Genomic DNA, 18910 nt, shown 5'->3' on the forward strand with positions numbered 1-18910 from the left:
GTGAAGGAAGGGGAAAAGGTCTAAGTACCCTTTAATCACCTGCTACTCACAACTTGTAATTGGCTGACGTGCTCCCTTACAACCTTACCACTAATTGTTTCTCGAATCAGAAATGTAACTGGAGAGACACCCTTGGTCACCCCGTAGGGATCCAAAAAACGTGGCATTATTTTGGACCTAATCTCGTCAGGTCCTTTACTCTGCGCCCATTTTTTAAAAATAGACCTCTCTACCAACGCGTATAATGATGGGATGCCTACCATTCTTATACTGAGGAGCCTCCCTCCTACCCACTCTCAGGATGGTGCTCCTACCCGTCTCCCACGTTTTCGGAACTAAAATCAACTGATAAAATGTTACTGATAGGCCAGAGGTTAGATCATGGCGAACTGACATGAGTTGCTCGATGTGATTCACGGTACACACTATTCAAAGCAAGGGTCAGCCTTCTTATCGATTGGTTCCACGGAGTCAGAGTACTTAAATGGAATATAACAAATGTAGCCTTCAGGTTACGATTAGCGCATTCAGCAAACCAGGGCTGCAGATGGTACGGCCTAGTCGTTACATGGCGGATGGCATTGCCAAAAGAAAATTGCATTCCTTTGACACGAATGCTTGAGCATTATCACTTATAAACACACTAGCCGGGCCAAAGATGGAGAAATTACTTCGATAAATGTTGCATAGTGACTGTGGAGGTACTTTATTTACTAGAAAACACTCTCACAAATCGGGAGAAGGCATCTACCCTCACAAGTAAATACCTATTTCACTGTTTTATGAGGAAGGGGCGCACGTAATCAATGTTTTCCATGCGGTGTTCCACTCTGTTTGAATTTTGTTCTCCACTATTGGAATTAGGATCAGGCTTAGCTCAGATACACTCCTGACACTGGAACGAACACACTAGCATCCTTATTTAAGGTTATCCAGGTTAAGCACTCTTTAGTTTTCGTAATTGTTTAAGAAATACCCAGGTGCCCTCCACAAAGACTCATGAAAATAATTAAATATAACTGGAGCAAAGTCACGTGGTAAACAAATCTTACGTTTCCCGTCGTACCCGGTTTTTTTAACAAAACTCCCTTGCTCGGTAGACAGCCTGGAATCATCTCTTTCGCCTCCAGTCAGTTCTTAAGAAGCTGAACTGAATGTCATGGTCTTGGTTAGCACCCAGATTATCAAACACCTCGGGCACTTCTTCAATGACAGCGCCAACACAAAACTCACGAATACGTCTTATGACAATTTCTCCGGTTACTCCTTAGACTAAAAAATGCGGCATAGGGCATCGGCTGCTTGGTTATTCCTTACCGTAATGTGCCAAACCTGAAAACAAAGCAGATACACGACCTGCCAACATCGCTATTCTGGATGTCTTGTGAGTATGAGCGAACATCTACGATAGTACTTTGTTGTCAGTTTCTAACAAGAGCTGTATATATCACAAATAAAATTTTAATCTTTCAGAACCAAACAACACCGCCGAACCCTCCAATTCATATACAGTTTCTCCGCCTCAGATAACGCCCGAAAGGCATAAGCTATAGGTTTCCTTTCATATCTGTTTCCTGAAACAGAACTGCTGCCATAACGGCATTCGATGCATCAGTTTGCGACATGAATTGGCTGTCAGAATTCTGAATCTATGAAACAGGTGCGGCCCTTAGTGCATCAAGTAAAGCCTGTTGCAATGCTCCCCTACTAAGACGTTCGCCTTTCCGTCGCAACTGATTAAGGGGTGTGTCTAGTTGTTCAAAATTTGGAACAGATTTCCGATAAAAATTCGTCATGCCTACGATAATTGCAATGTTCTTTTTGCTTTCTCGAAACAGAACTTCTGTACTGCTAGGGTTCGTTGATCAATACGCACTTCCTCAGCAGTATGTATATGACCCAGGAATGAAGTGTGCGTAAACTAAATTAACTTTGGAAGGCTTACCGCTACGACCAGCCTCTCATAGCAGCTCAAGCACCTGAGCAAATATGCACTAAATGATCTTAAAAGTTACTGTTATAAATAATGTCATCGAAGTAGCTTGTACACACATATTTAAGGTCTCCCAATCCCAAATCCAACAAACGGGACAACACAGCCACTCCCATGAGAAGACCTAAGAAAACGCAGTTGTATTCGAACAAATTCCAGTTTAGATTATTCTGCCACAAGTATTTGATGAAATGCTTCATTTAAATCGAAAATGGAAAAATGCTTCGTCCCATAAAACCATGCATATCAGTCTTGCAGATCAGGAAGTGGAACTGATTCGAGAACAACGATTATTATCGAGTGCTCTTTGGTTCATTACTGGGCGATAACCTTGCCTTTGGTGTTTGTCCACCAAAACCATGGGCAAGGCACTGGGAGCTGAGGATGTTCTAATTACTCCTTCCGTGAGCATCATATTAGCTAACCTTCCCTAATTTCCTCATTTTAGGTTGAGTTAAACCATAGGGAGACTGACAGCTTGGCAACTTATCTGACGAGTGGACTATGTATTCGATCTTATTGATGACCCCCAAACGGTCCGTAAGTACTTCCGCAAATTTCTCTAACACATGTAATAACGCCTCCCTCTGTTCTACACTCAAATGCGACGAACCAGAGTAGGAACTGCTGGTTTGGACTGTACGGGCTTTAGGTAGACGCTGTTGTTGACACCAAAGATATTTAATGTCAGGCCGAAATGTAAACGGAATCGCAGAATCAACAATCTCACACACAACCCGTTTATCTAAGAAAATCTCACCCAAGAATGACACACAAACAATCCCTTCATAGGATTAAATTAAGCAGACCAACTTAACTCTTGAATTTTAACATAAAAACAAATTTTTCACCCACTGGAATACCCTCACGATTAACGCGTCGACAACGTAAATCCGACTTCTGAACCTGAGGACCTTTGGAAAGACGCACAGCGTGTTGGTACCACTGTCCGATAATGAGTGAAAGGTCACTACCAATTCTAGTAAAAGACAAACAGCCTCTACGCGGCTCCATACAACTGATGTGTCTCTCTGATTGAGTTATCGATATTTTACCACCACCCAACCTTCCTCTGGCGTCAACTGTTTCTCCCTGTACTCCAGTTTTTGCTGCAGCCACGCGCAAAATGCTCTTCTTCGTGAGACCAACAACACACAAAACCCTTTTGAGAACGGAATGATCTTTTACTGTGGTCATTGCCACAAAGTGCTATATATTCCGTTTTATTACAGCTAAAGCTCAATTAAACGGTTTTTAGAATGAAATTGAAACTGATGCCTACGGAGCTCACGGAGCGTACTTGTTTGTTGTTAACACGAGATTCGTCAGTCGACCGCTTCTCATGACTAAATCGAAGCTGTTCAATAACCGATAGTAGGTGATCTAATTCAGCGAATGTCTCCAGCTTAGTGAAGAACAGCCCCATTGACCTGTCTTCCATCTCACTGCCTATTTTTAATGGCATGACCCTCTGAACTATCAGAACACAGGGCCGTTATTGCTACCCGAACCTCTTCAACACACTGAGCAAGTTTTTCCGAAGTGCGTTGCACGCCGTAGACATAATAATTTACGACTTCATACCGATATGGCTGGGAGAGCTGTCTCCGCAAGATTCTTTTCCTGAGGTCATTCCTCGTTAACGGCTTCCTAAATCAATCTTCAGTTTCCCTACAGCAGGAGGGTAGATAATTTGTAGTACTGCGGTGGGAAACCCCTGCAAAATGTCACTCATATTTTGTAACCGCACTGTCAGCTACAGTAACTGAATTACTTGCCCATTATAGCTCCTGTTGAAGACTAGAAAGCTCTTCAGTCCGGAACCGCGCTGCTGCTACGGCCCCAGGTTCGAATCCTTCCTCAGGCATGGATGTATGTGATGTCAAATGGTTCTGAGCACTATGAGACTTAACACTGGACTCGCATTCGGGAGGACGACGGTTCAATCCCGCGTCCGGCCGTCCTGATTTAGGTTTTCCGCGATTTCCCTAAATCCCTCAAGGCAAATGCCGGGATGGTTCCTTTGACCTTTGAAAGGGCACGGCCGACTTCCTTCCCCGTCCTTCCCTAATCAGATGAGATCGATGACCTCGCTGTCTGGTCTCCTCCCCCAAAACAACCCAACCAACTATGGGACTTAACAAAATGGTTCAAATGTCTCTGAGCACTATGGGACTTAATTTCTGAGGCCATCAGCCCCCTAGAACAGAACTACTTAAACATAACTAACCTAAGGACATCACACACATCCATGCCCAAGGCAGGATTCAAACCTGCGACCGTAGTGGTCGCGCGGTTACAGACTGAAGCGCCTATAACCGCTCGACCACACCGGCCAGCCTTTGTGATGTCCTTAGGTTAGTTGGGTTCAAAAATGGCTCTGAGCACTATGGGCCTTATCTTCTGAGGTCATCAGTCCCCTAGAACGTAGAACTACTTAACCCTAACTAACCTAAGGACATGACACACATCCATGCCCGAGGCAGGATTCGAACCTGCGACCGTAGCGATCGCGCAGTTTCAGACTGTAGCGCCTAGAACCACTCGGCCATCCCGGCCGGAGGTTGGTTAGGTTTAAGTAGTTCTAAGTCTAGGGATCGTCTGACCTCAGATGTTAAGTCCCATAGTGGTTAGAGCCATTTGAACCTATTTTTTTTTTTTTTTTTTTTTTTTTTTTTACTAGGCAGCTGACAAAAGGATTTGCTAGGTTACTTCTCGCTACCCTCTATGCTATTATCAACACCACTAGACTTATTCAACATTTCACTCGTCTGACCAGCAGCGTGAGCATCTTTCCCACTTCCATCAAGCTGCCACTTCAATAAACTGTTTTTCAATTGAAATTCCAATGCTTTAACCCGTAGTTCACGGAAAACCTCATTCTCTTTAAAATCAGCACCTAATACTTCTAAATCTTAATACGGTTAACTAAATGATTGACTTGCGCCTGAATTGTAAAATCTGCCGAACGCCTAGGAACACTTCCCTGCAACCACAGTGTACGAGCCTGCACGCTGTGAAGGAAGCTACAACAACAAGAACGGGCCTTCCTTACTTGGAAAACAGTGTCGCTGTTGATAAGGTTGGGCCCCAGCACTCTGCGCAGACGCTGAACCACTTTCGTAACATTATCACCACATTTTTCGGAGTGGATGGTAGCTCTTACTTGTTGTCGAAATAAGTTATGTCCGGCACATTCCTCGCTTCCAAATTTCACCCAGGAAAAACCTGAAATGTGACATACAGTAAGCTCTTTCACCAACAGACCACTTAACGTAGTCCTACCACAATACGGGATCATAACCTCAGCATCTCCTCGTAACGCTGTGCCACTATTGTAGTTGAAAGAGTGGGGAGGGAGTAGTAAGGTCTTGGACCGGAATTAGTCTGGAACCGCGCGGCCACTACGGTCGCAGGTTCGAATCCTGCCTCGTGCATGGATGTGAGTTTTTCTTCGCAAGTAATCGTCATATCCCCTTACTTATTATTACTCTTTCTAATGTCACCATTCTACAAAAACAGCAGTTTGATGGCAACGCACATGAAATCAAGCAAAAATTTCAAGTTTTACGCACTGACTGCAACTCACGGAGAGAAGGTTTCAAAAGTGATAGTTTCACAGAGTTTAGGAAGATAACAATGCAAGGTAAGGCTCTAATTAGTAAACTGCGCCAATTTGGACGTAATCAAATCTCAAAATAATGAACCTGCAATTACCTCAAATTATTAAAACTTGCCAAACGCATTACGGTAACGTTCAATGCATTTAACAAATTTTTATAATACCAAAAGTAATTACTTAAGTTCAGCTACTGGACACCTCAAACTTATGACTGAATACGGGAATACCAAATAACGTAATACTCAGGCAGATAGATTTTTCGAACAGTGTCTACGTACAGGAGCTGATGTATCTCACTATAAGGAGTGGAACTTCCAGGGAAACAGTAGTGACAGCTTAGAATTAAATAGCGATAATCTGTAACTAATGCCAAGTAAGAACCACCACTGCGTAGCTTACAGAATGACAAATTAAAACTTCGATGAGCATACAACACGACAACCAGATTACATAAGCGTCTGGTTCCAAATTATCGTATAACATACAGGTACAAGACACACTGGTAAATGAGTGCGTCCTGCGTTTTTAACAAAACATCAGTCACAGCCGTGGCCTTTAGAATCTGTTAACAATGAAGGCAGAAATGCCTGAAACACAGATTTGTTACCAAAAGCAACCAACATAACTAAAACATAAAGAATGCCACTTACACACTGGTTACATGCAGTAGCTTCTGATGTGGATGTTAACAAAATGAGGTCACAGCTGTGTGCAGACGTTGACTTGAGAACAAACATAACTGTTTTCAAATGTAACCAGGGCTCGTGAATAGAATAAGTAGTACAAAAATTCTCACCGCTTCCTGAAGTACTCGATAGAAGTAAACCATCGGCACAAACATAGCTCGCTAGTCGAGCTGGAATTAACATGGCGACGAGAGGCTACCAGGGTAGGAACAATTGACAATTCTCATAGTATCTGAGGCAATGACGTCACTTCATTGCAGGTTCCACAAGAGTCCACTACACAGAATACCAAAATAGCACACAGTCTCCTGACCTGCTCTTAGGAACATTAGTAGATCCTTCGAGACAGCCATGCCTCGGCAGTGGCAAGCCGGACTACACTACTATGCAAGTAACAGCCGCCTTAGACTCACTACAGGCGGCCGCCATGGCGCCTGTCTTCGCAGTCCGCGTCCGTCGCGGCGCCTCGCGCGGAGCCACCCAGCAACCAATGGCGAAAAACACGCCAAAACGCACGAGAAAGTCCCTGACGGGAAATTTCCGAGATAAGAATCAAACTATCGAAGAAATTAGAAGGCGCAGCAAAACCAAAGCAACAGAATTAGGTAAAAGCAAGCTAGGCAGGTCATTTGCTTAACTGGTTAAGCATTTCGAGTTGACTGATTCGCTTCCGCTACGAGCCCGAACTATTCAACACTCTTTAACTTTAAACAGAACGGACGCTTTAACAAATTTCTCACAACTGAAGGTTAATTGTGAATAACCAATACTGTAACACATGGTCTTCCCGGATATTCTTGTGACTCAAAGATGTAGGTCTTCACATCGGGCTGTATTTCATAAGTTCTCTGCATCCCTAGCTTGCTACAACACTAAGCAAATAGGTTTTCAATCATTTCCTACCATACGGTTATCAACACACCACAAGGTCAGCGCCCCTTTTCTGTCTCACGACCGTTTTACAGCACCTACAATTTGCAGTACTGAGGCCCTATTTTATTTCACAGTACTGTAGATACTCAGGTGCCGACCACCCTTTATAATGCCACAACCTCATTCTTTTTATCCGACGATTCCTTGTACTTCTCTGTCTTCAGTTCTAATTGAAAGAGGAGAAAATAAATCAGCAATATTTTCGGTTTTCAGCAGGTGGCTATGTGTTTCCACCATAAATACAGGATTTTAATGTTGTACTATACAGTATATTCACAAATATCGGCATGCTCACCACCACGTATGGAATGGTTCGTGTCATGTAGTTCCTCATTATTGAGCGCCACTCTAATATGTACCTGAAACTTTACAAACGCGGCTGTATTTCAGCAACCGTATATAAGATTCAGGGGAGAAATAGCACAAATAACCGGTTACAAATAATTGTTTAGTACATTGAACTAGGTTTCGACAGCTCTAAATATGTTTTCATCAAAATGAATTTTTTCAAAGTCGTAAAGTTATGTTGCGAGAAGGCAACGTTCAAAGTTTACAGCTGACATGCTCAAGTCAAAAATTAAAAATTAAATACTTTCCAAGTTTTCGTACGTATATCAGTCTGGCATCTGCTTTACCGACGATTAATTTTATATGGTCATTCCATTTTCAATCACTCCTAATGCCTACTCTCAGATAATTAATGGAATTAACTGCTTCCAGTGGCTGACCTGCTATACTGTAGGTAAATGATAAAGGATCTTTCCTTCTATGTATTCGCAGCACATTGTCCTTGTCTACATTGAGATTCAATTGCCATTCCCTGCGTCATGAGTCAATTCGTTGCAGATCCTCCTGCATTTCAGTACAATTTTCCATTGTTACAACCTCTCGATACACTACAGCATCATCCGCAAAAAGCCTCAGTGAACTTCAGATGTTATCCTGAAGGTCATTTATACATATTGTGAATAGCAACGGTCCTATGACACTCCCCTGTGGCACACCTGAAATCACTCTTACTTCGGAAGCCTTCTCTCCATTGAGAATGACGTGCTGCGTTCTGTTATCTAGGAACTCTTCAATCCAATCACACAATTGGTCTGATAGTTCATGTGCTCTTACTTTGTTCATTAAACGACTCTGGGGAACTGTATCGAACGCTTTGCGGAAGTCAAGAAACACGGCATCTACCTGGGAACCCGCGTCTATGGCCCTCTGAGTCTCGTGGACGAATACCGCGAGCTGGGTTTCAGACGATCGTCTTTTTCGAAACCCATCCTGAGTCATACAGAGTAGATTTCTAGTCTCCAGAAAAGTCATTATACTCGAACATAATACGCGTTCCAGAATTCTTCAACTGATCGACGTTAGAGATATAGGTCTATAGTTCTGCACATCTGTTCGACGTCACTTCTTGAAAACGAGGATGAACTGTGCGCATTTTCAATCTTTTGGAACGCCACGCTCTTATAGAGACCTACGGTACACCGCTGCAAGAATGGGGGCAAGTTCCTTGGCGTACTCTGTGGAAAATCGAACTGGTATCCCATCAGGTCCAGCGGCCTTTCCTCTTTCGAGCGATTTTAATTGTTTTTATATCCCTCTGTCATCCCTCTGTCATCTATTTCGATCTCTACAATTTGTCATCTGTGCGACAATCTAGACAAGGAACTACAGTGCAGTCTTCCTTTGTGAAACAACTTTGGAAAAAGCCTTTAGTCTGTCACCCTCTGTTTCAGCACCATTTTGGTCACAAAGTGTCTGGACATTTTGTTTCAATCCACCTCCCGCTTTGACATAAGATCAATATTTCTTAGGATTTTCAGTACATAAAACTTTACTTTATAAATTCGTTGAATGCCTCTCGCATAGCCCTCCTCACACTACATTTCGCTTCGTGTAATTTTTGTCTATCTGAAAGGCTTTGGCTGTGTTTATGTTTGCTGTGAAGTTCCCTTTGCTTCCGTAGCAGTTCTCTAACTCGGTTGTTGTACCACGGTGGCTCTTATCCATCTCTTACGATCTTGCTTGGCACATACTCATCTAATGCATACTGTACGATGGTTTTGAACTTTATCCACTGATCCTAAACACTATCTGTACTTGAGACAAAACTTTTGTGTTGAGCCGTCAAGTACTCTGAAATCTGCTTTTTGTCACTTTTGCTAAACAGAAAAATATTTCTACCTTTTTTAGTATTTCTATTTATGGCTGAAATCACCGATGCTGTAACCGCAGTACGATCGCTGATTCCCTGTTCTGCGTTAACTGTTTCAAATAGTTCGGGTCTGTTTGTCACCAGAAGGTCTAATATGTTATGTTGAATGATACTGCCGAGGGCACCTGAAAGACAGAGCGCAGTACCGAGTCTTAACAAATTAGAAACCTAGCAGCTGCTGTCCAAATTACTGGCTGCGGCAATAGGGGACGACTGTTGTGCACCCACTGCTACCCTATGCCTTAACGCCAGTTGCTAACGACGCTACTATGATTTTTTCAAGACTTCTAAACTTTTAATCCGTTATTTTACAATCGTTTGGCCACGGTTTTAATTTGCGCGAATTTTGAAACCACCTTCAGCTGATACCACGGGGTAACTTAAGCATTCGCAAAGATTAACAAATTTTCACTTTGACAGTTCAGAGAATTACTTCTGCTTAAATTGTGTTGAGAATTTAGTACATCGATTCTCAGTTTTAATAAATGTCAACCAAGCTTTCGTTATGTTTGACTTTCACAAAGGCTATTTTGTTATCAAAAGTATTTAGTGGTTTTTATTGCCGTTGTTTTAGAAAAAATCACTTTTCCTTAGTCACCATTTCGATAACTCAGCATCTTCCACTAAACAACATGGTCCGTATATACAACCGAGACAGGAATCGATACAAATTTACCTTATGCATTTTCCAGCTGGAAAAGCATAATGTGCTCCAAGGAGATTAGTCGTCACTATTGAAGGGGCAAAGTTACGAAATGACTTGTAGAAATGATATCTGAATTCTTTACTCAGAGTTTCTTGGAAAAAATTCCACATTGCTTAAGGACAAGAATGGACTGTGCAAAACAGATGGCTTTATTCAGTTTTTTAACGAATTTTATGAATTCACTCAAACCGAAATGAAATTACTAGTGCAAACGTGTTAAATTACATTACACACAAGAAAAAGTCTGCAGCTCAAAGTTATCACTGAATATTTCAAAGCGACTTTTCGAAGTCATAATGTAACTTCTTGTTGCAGAAACTGTGTAATACTTCATTATTAAAATAATTACAGAAAACATGAACGAATGGACACAACTTTTAGTTTGTTGAACTTTCTTTGCGAAGTGATTTTGGATGAAGGATATTAGGTACTCTGGAGAGTATAAAATGCCTGTTTGACCATCAGCTACTTTTATTTTAAACACAAATATCAACTTGTTTCAGTCATGGAACATCTACATGGATAAGAGTTCAAATGGTTTAAACCATCTCATTACATTCGCCATTACTTAAATAACGTGCAGAGCATGTCATGAATGTCAATATTCGACACAGGTCTTTTAGAAGCAAACACAGTAATACTAAGAGAACACAGAGCGCTACTGAAGTTTATTTAATTAATGACAAATGCAGTGTCGTGGTTTAAACCATTTGAACACTTATCTATGAAGACGGTGCATGACTGAAATCGGTCTATATTTGGGTTTAAAATAAAGCAGCGGATTGTCAAACATGCATTTTATACATCATTTGACTGCCGTTGATAGTTACCTTCCAAAAATGTACTCTGAAGTGATGGTAACGCACTTTACTATATTGCCATATTGTCTCCTCTTAGTCACAATGTTTGTTGTAACTGTGGCATAAGCAGTTGCAACAAAAATTTACAAATGGTATGAATGAAAACAATTACATATAAAGCGAAATGAAAACACAATAAGTTATGAGGTACTTAATAATTTCACAGTGTCACATCGTCGTTGGTCTCACAGTAGACAGCCAAGAGAGGTAGCAAAGTGATTTGCAAACTGGACTCACATTCGGGAGTATGATGGCCCAGATCTGCGACCAGCCATTCAGATTTAGGTTTACCGAGAATTCCATACATCGATCCAGGCAAATGGCAGCATGATGCCTTTGAATGCGCATGGCCGTTTTACATCCCCATCCTCTAATGAACCCATTGTCGACATTACGTTAAAATTCATCTTGATTCTTCTTTTTCGCAGTATAGGTCCCTTGACACATTCGATATGGACGCATCATTACAATCGATACAACATAATAAAGTGGTGTAGTGTTCTTACTTTACAAATGCCCTACATTTTCTAAAGATTTCTGCAAGAATACCTTTATTCAAATGTTGAGACCAAAAAATATTAAGAAACTGCGTTCATTTAAAAGTGGTCAGTCACATGTATTAGTGGACATCACAACTGAAACGAGAAACAACAGACACCTCTGTTACGCATAAATTATTGTTTAAACAAAGTTAACGACAGTTAGTTGTAATTTAATGTGATCAAACTTGTTCAAGAACAGTAGCTTCTTTATTTACTGACAAACCTTATTTTTAATCATTGTACATGATCTGACTACGACCAAGTGCTTATAACATTTATTTTAATATTGTTGTCAGATCATGTCTGTAGAACGTAAGAGCGATGTCTTTTGGTCGGTAGGGTCTTCAGCCAATGCAAAAACACACAGTATCGGAACACTACGGTAGTCAAGTGGTGACAGACTTTTGCAATAAGGAACACAAGGGAGCAATTCTGAACACCATTGCGTTTGTGCTGGAAGATTCGGTGACGTCGGTAGAAATGGGGGCAACATTTCAGAGGAGACTGGTTTGGTTAGTTACAGAGCCGATACAGTTGAAAAAGATTTCGGGGATAAGTTGGAAAAGATAGAGGATGTTAAGGATTGTATGCTGAGGCAAAATGCGCATTAGTAAATGACCACTAAGTCTGTTCTACATCTACATCTACATACATACTCCGCAATACACCATACGATGAGTGGCTGAGGGTACCTCGTACCACAACTAGCATCTTCTCTCCCTGTTCCACTCCCAAACAGAACGAGGGAAAAATGACTGTTTATATGCCTCTGTACGAGCCCTAATCTCTCTTTTCTTATCTTTGTGGTCTTTCCGCGAAATATAAGTTGGTGGCAGTAAAATAGTACTGCCGTCAGCCTCAAATGTTGGTTCTCTAAATTTCCTCAGTAGCGATTCACGAAAAGAACGCCTCCTTTCCTCCAGAGACTCCCACCCGAGTTCATGAAGCATTTCCGTAACACTCGCGTGATGATAAAACCTATCAGTAACAAATCTAGCAGCCCGCCTCTGAACGGCTTCTATGTCCTCCCTCAATCCGACCTCATAGGGATCCCAAACGCTCGAGCAGTACTCATGAATAGGTCGTATTAGTGTTTTATAAGCGGTCTCCTTTGCAGATGACCCACATCTTCCCAAAATTCTACCAATGAACCGAAGACGACTATCCGCCTTCCCCAAAACTGCCGTTACATGCTTGTCCCACTTCATATCACTCTGCAATGCAACGCCCAAATACTTAATCGACGTAACTGTGTCAAGCGCTACAATACTAATGGGATATTCAAACATTACGGGATTCTTTTTCCTATTCATCTGCATTAATTTACATTTATCTATATTTAGAGTTAGCTGCCATTCTTTACACCACTCACAAATCCTGTCCAAGTTATCTTGTATCCTCCTACAGCCACTCAACGACGACACCTTCCCGTACACCACAGCATCATCAACAAACAGCCGCACAATGCTATCCCCCCTATCCAAAAGATTATTTATGCAGATATAAAACAACAGTGGACCTACCACACTTCCCTGGGGCACTCCAGATGATACCCTCACCTCCGATGAACACTCACCATTAACATTTTGTCGGATAGAGTGGTAAAGTATGGGAAAGAGGTGCTTACGAAAGAGAATACTTCGAATCTGTGTTAATTAAAGAAGCTCAGACCATGAACAACAGTTTAAAGACATGAGGGCGGAATTAAATTCCTTAGACGGAAATCATGCTACTACTGCGTTAGGTGTTTCACGGGTTAACTCAGGAACGACAAAGTGTTTTGCAAATGGTGGAAAATACCATCCACTTCGTTTTCTTCCTGCATGTAGGGATGGTTTTGTGAGACGAATCTTGTAAGAGGCAAAAATTAAGATCGCTAAAAGACATCTTGACGTAAACGCATAATCCTGGGCAATTTTGATGAGTGCTTCATTTACTATCTATGAAGTGTTTGAAAGATTTTACCTGAACTAATTCTAGAGTGACGCGAAACAAAAGCCACTTCAGAATGAGTTCATGAACGAACCGAGATTCAAACATGGAAATGCTTCAATGCGGGATTTGTGTGTGTGTGAACCGGCTAAGTTGATACTTATAAATCATCCGCTGGGAATGTTGACGGAGATTACGATGCTCAGGAGACGGCTATCGGAAGATTTACAACGCGATCTTTGCCCACAGACCGACAAATTCCATTGACCAGATTTTATTGAGAGACTAGATTAGTCGCTGAAACTCAAGCCACATAACTGAAACAGTGGACAGGGAAATGGATAACAGAACGGGAACAATAGTATTACCCACAACAATCATAATGATCGCCATATAATTATCACCACAACAGTAACAATAATTTTCAAAGGGAAAATGGAAACCAAAACCAGGAACCAAGATTTGAGTGGTAGGGGCTTTACGAAAAGCAGAACCAGAATATGAGGTGGGGAATGCAGAGATCTCCGCATCTCAGGTCCGGCGTTCAAAAGGACACGCTACTTTAAAACTTGTGTGGGAGTCGAAAATTTAGGAAAGGTGAGACAAATGTTGAAGACTGAGGTTATAAGAAATAAAAATAAAACGAAGACTAATTCGAAGACTAATTTTAAGCAGTGCAATCATAAAGAGAGCGCAATAAATAAGGTAAAATGTGTTGAGAGATTCAATAATGATGATATGACGCAGGAGAATTCATTTTGTGTGAGGGGAAGTAAATCGTGGAATGAATGTTTTGTGAAAAATTCTGTGATCGGAAGAGAGCAGAAGTGGATCTGGATTTGGTGGTGGTCGAATGTACAATGGCTGGCTCTGAGCACTATGGGACTTAACAGAATGTACGATGAATTCTAATGAAGCAGTAGTCACTAGGAAAAATTATGGTAATGTGGATGAAAGTAATATACACTACCGGCCATTAAAATTGCTACACCACGAAGATGACGTGCTACAAACGCGAAATTTAAACGACAGGAAGACGTTTCTGTGATATGCAAATGATTAGCTTTTCAGAGCATTGACACAAGGCTGGCGCCGGTGACGCCACCTACCACGTGCTGACATGAGGAAAGTTTCCAACCGTTTTCTCATACACAATCAGCAGTTTACCGGGGTTGCCTGGTGCAATGTTGCTGTGATGCCTCGTGTAAGGAGGAGAAACGCGTACCATCACGTTTCCGACTTTGATAAAGATCCGATTGTATCCTATCGCGATTGCGGTTTATCGTATCGCAACATTGCTGATCGCGTTGGTCGAGTTCCAATGACAGTTAGCAGAATATGGTTTCGGTGCGTTCAGCAGGGTAATACGGAACGCCGTGCTGGACCCCAACGGCCTCGTATCACTATAGTCGAGACGAGAGGCATCTTATCTGCATGGCTGTAACGGATCGTGCAGCCACGTCTCGGTCCCTGAGTCAACAGGTGGGGACGTTTGCAAGACAACCACCATCTGCACAAACAGTTAGACGACGATTGCAGCAGCATGGACATCAGCTCGGAGACCATGGCTGCGGTTACCCTTGACGCTGCAGCACAGGCAGGAGCGCCTGGGACGAACCTAGGAGCACGAATGGCAAAACGTGATTTTTTCGGATGAGTCTATGATCAGTTTACAGCATCATGATGGTCGCATCCGTCATCGCCATACTGGCGTATCACCCGGCGTGATGCAAGCACAGTTCAACGACGTTTGCACCAGCATGGACTGTCAGATCGGAGACCATGGTTGCGGTTCACCTGGGTGCACGAATGGCAAAACGTCATTTTTTCGGAGGAATCCAGTTTCTCTTTACAGCATCATGATGGTCGCATCCGTGTTTGGCGACATCGCGGTGAACGCACATTGGAAGCGTGTATTCGTCATCACCCGGCGTGATGGTATGGGGTGCCATTGGTTACACTTCTCGGTCACCTCTTGTATGCATTGACGGCACTTTGAAGAGTGGACGTTACATTTCAGATGTGTTACGATCCGTGGGTCTACCCTTCATTCGATCCATGCGAAACCTTACATTTCAGCAGAACAATGCACAACCGCATGTTGCAGGTCCTGTAGGGGCCTTTCTGGATACAGAAAAAGTTCGACTGCTGCCCTGGCCAGCACATTCTCCAGATCTCTCACCAACTGAAAACGTCTGGTCAATGGTGGCATAGCAACTGGCTCGTCACAATACGCCAATCACTACTCTTGATGAACTGTGGTAATGCGGTGAAGCTACATGGACAGCTGTACCTGTACACGCCATCCAAGCTCTGTTTGACTCAGTGCCCAGGTGTATCAAGGCCGTTATTACGGCCAAAGGTGGTTGTTCTGGTACTGATTTCTCAGGATCTATTCATCCAAATTGCGTGAAAATGTAATAACATGTCAGTTCTAGTATAATATATTTGTCCAATGAATACCCGTTTATCATCTGCTTTTCATCTTGGTGTCGCAATTGTAATGGCCAGTAGTGTAGATGATTTTATATCGACAGAAATATGTGAGGATATCTGCAAAGGCGGAGAAGCTGTAGGTCTGATACCTGGAAATGAATTTTGTGGAGCATCTACGGTAGCATGTGAAGTTATCTGTGAAGAGGGCGTAGCAATATTCACGTCAGCTCGTAATGAATTTTATTATGTGTCGGTAGATGTGGGCGATTTGTTGTTAAGGGAACGTAAAGATGATGTTTTACGTGCTGAAGTTGCGATGGTTGAAGCTACTGATTTCGATATCTCGGAGAGAAGAGTTTGTGCGTTTATTTCTGTAGAGGGAAGTGAAACGATGGCACTTGATGAAAACATGCATTTTGATTGTATGTTGATTGATGAACGTGAAAATGTGGTAGACGGTTTGTTGCAGGCGTGTGATAGGGGTGCAAATGAAAATGAGAGACAGTTAGATTCGAGTTTGGCTGAATTCAAGCGTACTGGTAATTCTAATCTGCCGCGATGCAATAATGACAATTTGTATGTTGAAACTTCCTGACAGATTAAAACACTGTGCAGGACCGAGACTCGAACTCGGGACCTTTGCCTTTCGCAAGCAAGTGCTCTACCAACTGAGCTACCCAAGCACGACTCACGCCCCATCCTCACAGTTTTACTTCTGCCAGTACCTCGTCTCCTACCTTCCAAACATTCCGCTGCAGAGTGAAAATCTCAGTCTGGAAACGAGGTACTGTCAGAAGGAAAGCTGTGAGGACGGAGCGTGAGTCGTGCTTGGGTATCTCAGTTGGTAGAGCACTTGCCCGCGAAAGGCAAAGGTCCCGAGTTCGAGTCTCGGTCCGGCACACAGTTTTAATCTGACAGTAAGTTTCATATCAGCGCACACTCCGATGCAGATTGAAAATCTCATTCGCGATTTTGTATGTTGTATCGGCGGAGCTTGACGAAGTTGTTCATGGCGATTTCTATAATATATCGACGGAGGTAATTGATACTGGAAGTAATGGATCTTAAGAATTATCGGTGGATGTTAACGGTGTTTATTGTGATTAAGTTTGTAGCGGTTTGGCGGAAATAAATGGGGGTTTGTTTAAGAGAGATGAAGTTTTAGGTTGTGATATTATTGTCGCTACTGATATCGTTTCTTCAGAGGAAGGGATCAATATATTTGGTGCTTATGAGGATGATGAAATGAAGGATTTTTAAGGCGATTTAAAACCTACAGATGATTTAGAGGTAGATTGGGAGAAAATAAAAGTGAATAAAGGCGAGAGTGTTAGTTAGGGGACGATATTACGTAGTACTGAAGAATATAGCAAGGAAGAAAGTGACAGTTCTGTTAATGATTGGAAATGAGATGGAAAAGTATTCAAGTCATTACTGCCTCGTAGGCATGGGAGAAACTTAAAGTAGCAAGAGGTCACAAAAGGAGGGAAGATGAGACGGGGCGGAAGGAAGTGTTTAACGAAATACTTGGTGAAAATGAGTCTGAGGATTGGTCTCATGATGCAATGTGCGCAATAGTTACCGAAGAAATAGAAACGGTCGTGGAAAATGATTATCTTTTGAGACAGCACTGTTTAGAAAGGGGTGAAATTAAAAAGGTGCAGCCTACAAGTTCAAAATGGCTCTGAGCACTATGGGACTCAATTGCTGTGGTCATAAGTCCCCTAGAACTTAGAACTACTTAAACCTAACTAACCTAAGGACATCACAAACATCCATGCCCGAGGCAGGAGTCAAACCTGCGACCGTAGCGGTCGTGCGGTTCCAGACTGTAGCGCCTTTAACCGCTCGGCCACTCCGGCCGGCCCAGCCTACAAGTGAGTTGATTGATGTTAATGATGAAAGGAAGTGTGTGTATCACGAAACTGAAAATGACGTTCCAGTGGTTGTCACACATTTTGCCTCTAAACGTAAAAGTCCGTTGATTAACCAAGAAAGAGGCCTCGAATTTGAAGAATTCAGAAAACGTAAAAAAGTGGGATCCGAAAGATAATCTTACTGGCAAGAAATATGCTATAACAGCCAACGGTGGCAGAGTTGCACCTCTTGAATGAAGAACGCGGTGTGTTTAAACATGAGGTTTTATAAATGCGTAATTTTCATGTGTTATTTGTAACTATTTTGAGGGGTGTTTCCGTTTGGTGTAAAGCGTAAATTTGGTGATTTTAAAATGTATGTAAAATGGATGGACTACCATCTTATTGTAACGTGACTGTTAATATTGGTCGCATGATACTAGGTCCGTGGAGGTCGGCAGAACATAATTAATTACCTTATTTTCGGAAGAGAGGAATAATTTCTATTGTACATAAAATTTGGTAGTGAAACTTCAAAGAAACATTTATATTTTTGCACCCATGGCTTACGGGTAGATTCTTTGATCATTATTCAAAATGTCATTGTTCCCAATATCGAAACCCGGCAGTAGTTAAATTGTGAATAAAAATCATCAGCAATGGAGGCCGATACCTTCAGGGATCAGAATTCATTTTAATTCCGCTAACGACTTTGTCAAGGACGTCGCAGCACCGGACAAAGATTCAAGGCACTCTCTTGTCGTTGTTGTGGGAAACGGTCCCTAAAGACGGAAGAATCGGCAATAATCAACGATATGAGGATTCAGAAGGCAATGGAAGCCACTGTATTAAACATGCATACGGTATATCGACAATATATTTGGCTGGTAATTAGGAAAGTGTCACCACGACCTCGCTATTTGGCCCTAAATTCTGGAGTAATTAGTCCCTTGGACCTTTGGAAAGGGACTATCAAAGTGGAAGTGATCACAAACAAAAGACTGAATGAACAACGGAAGAACAACGTTCTACAAGTCAGAGCGTGGATTGTCAGAAGTTTGAAAGTGGTAGGGAAACTAGAAAATCTAAAAAAAAGAAATTCTAAGGTTCAGTCTCGATGTAGTGG

This window comes from Schistocerca americana, chromosome 7, assembly GCF_021461395.2.
Source record: "Schistocerca americana isolate TAMUIC-IGC-003095 chromosome 7, iqSchAmer2.1, whole genome shotgun sequence".
In the NCBI taxonomy this organism is placed as follows: Eukaryota; Metazoa; Arthropoda; class Insecta; order Orthoptera; family Acrididae; genus Schistocerca; species Schistocerca americana.